The 2198-nt window shown below is 40.9% G+C and overlaps 1 long non-coding RNA gene across 2 annotated transcripts in view; it reads left to right on the forward strand.

Annotated features, from left to right (window-relative positions):
* LOC116079833 overlaps nucleotides 1–942 on the forward strand; it is a 23168-nt gene extending 22226 nt beyond the window's left edge. For both annotated transcript variants that reach the window (XR_004114164.1, XR_004114165.1), the window contains one exon: nucleotides 657–942. This is a non-coding gene — a long non-coding RNA (uncharacterized LOC116079833). The remainder of the gene's footprint in view (nucleotides 1–656) is intronic.
* The last annotated feature ends 1256 nt before the right edge of the window (nucleotides 943–2198 follow it).

Genomic DNA, 2198 nt, shown 5'->3' on the forward strand with positions numbered 1-2198 from the left:
CCATTTACAAATCATTACTTGGGGTAGCTTTATGCCTAATTATGAGGCCGTGTTGATGATTGGAGAGATCAGTGCTCTTAATCGCTGAGCCATCTCTCCAGTCTGGATTAAGAATTTTTAAGATCCTCTAGCCCAGTGGTTCTAAACATATGTGTCCTAAGATCACTGAAAACACTGATATTTACATTATTGTTCATAACAGTAGCAAAATTAGTCATGCAGAAGCAAAGCCAGTAATTGTGTGGTTGGGGGTGACCACAACATGAAGATCTGTATCACAGGGTCACAGCATTGGAAAGGTTGAGAACCACTGCTTGTAGTCCGTTCTTCTAAGTACAAATATGTAGACTTCATTTTTTAAGAAGCCTTTTGGTTTGTCTCAGCATCCTTTGTAGTCTTTTCAGATCTAAATTATCTTTTTTTTTTTAAAAAAAGATTTCTTTATTTATTACATGTAAGTACACTGCAGCTGTCTTCAGACACACCAGAAGAGGGCGTCAGATCCCATTACAGATGGTTGTGAGCACCACGTGGTTGCTGGGATTTGAACTCAGGACCTTCAGAAGAGCAGTCAGTGCTCTACCCACTGAGCCATCTCTCCAGCCCCAAATTATCTTTAAAGAATAATATTTTCCATGCTTTCCCTCTCTTTTCAGGTCTCACTTCAAACCATCAGCTCTCAAACTTTGTAGTCTCCTAAGAAGATAATTAAGAATGAGAATTTCTGGTGCTGGAGGCAAGGATCAGTGTTTAGGAACACTTGTTCCTACAGAGGACCCAGATTCGATTCCCAGCACCTACAGGGAGCGTCACAATCATCCATAACTCCAGTTTCAGGAGATCCGATGGCCTCTTCTGACCTCCATGGGTCTGTGATACACAGACAATCATGTTGAGAACAACATGAATGCATAAATAAATCTATAGAGTTTTAAGTGAGTACTCCCAGTGACTCTCATCCTGGTTGAAAGAGGGACCCATTTAACTTCATACTGCTTAACAATTTTCTCGAGGTACATACCAATACACACCATTTTTATCATAATTCCTAGAAGAGCTTATGAATGCACTCATCTTGTGGAGAAAAAAAAATAACATGTTCCCAATTATTTTTCCCAGAAGGTAATTCTTAAGTCTGTATTTCAGATCAGCTAGTCATTTAAATGAAAACCCATTCATTTTGTTGGTAATGTTACATCTTGTTTAAAAAATTCCCAGTTTGGTTTATGAATCCAAAATCCAACTGTTGCCAAAGACAGAAAGCTGTCGACACACTCTCCCCCACCCCCTTAACTCTCACCTCTTCTCATCACCTGCGTCTATGATTTACACGATACATTTCACTTTCTTCCTTAGGTTTGAGTAAAATAGTCTTGGTACCAGTTTTCACACTTCCTTCAATCCGTCTCTTCAAAGGTGACTTTTCCCCTCCAGGATAATTACAATCGCAGCACCTTAGCATGTCCTAATGGACCTGGCTCCTGCTACCTCCTCTTAATGACACTTCGCAATACCCTCCACACACTCTTATCCTCCATGCCAACAATACAGAACTAGTTATTATAAACTTCTCTCAGTTCAAGCACTGATTTCTTGGGACTCCTCACTAGCTAACTGAATTATTCTTTGACCTTCAAGCCTCTGTCTTTGAGTGGACAATTTTGCTAATACTAATCATCACTCTGCTTCCCAAAAGTGGTGTTACATTCCATCAGAAAAATATTTACTAGCAGTGCACAGATTAAAAGCGTAGTGCATGCCTGTGATCCTGGCACTGGGTAGGCAGAGGGCAGAAACTGTTAAAGTTAAAGTCCAGCCTGGGCTACATAGTAAGCTCCTGGTCAGCCTGGGCTACATAGTGAAACCCTGTCTCAAACAAAAATAGGAGTGTGTGGTGACACAGGCCTGTGATCCCAGCACTCAGGAGACAGATGCATGAGGACTACCAAGTTACAGGCCAACCTAAGTGTCATAGGGAATTTCCAGATAGTGAGCCCCTACCACAAAAAAAAAAAAAAGTTTTTTTGTTTTTTATTTTTTTTCCTATTACACTGGATTGTGCTGCCACGATTACCCACCTCATGTGTTGAACGGACAGCTCTGTTTTCATGCCTAGGTGCCCAACCTACTACACAGCAGGTGCAGAACAGACATTTCATAAGTGATATCTAAGTGAATGAACTCACCAGGGAGGTCCA

Source organism: Mastomys coucha, unplaced genomic scaffold, assembly GCF_008632895.1.
Source record: "Mastomys coucha isolate ucsf_1 unplaced genomic scaffold, UCSF_Mcou_1 pScaffold6, whole genome shotgun sequence".
NCBI classification, from domain to species: domain Eukaryota; kingdom Metazoa; phylum Chordata; class Mammalia; order Rodentia; family Muridae; genus Mastomys; species Mastomys coucha.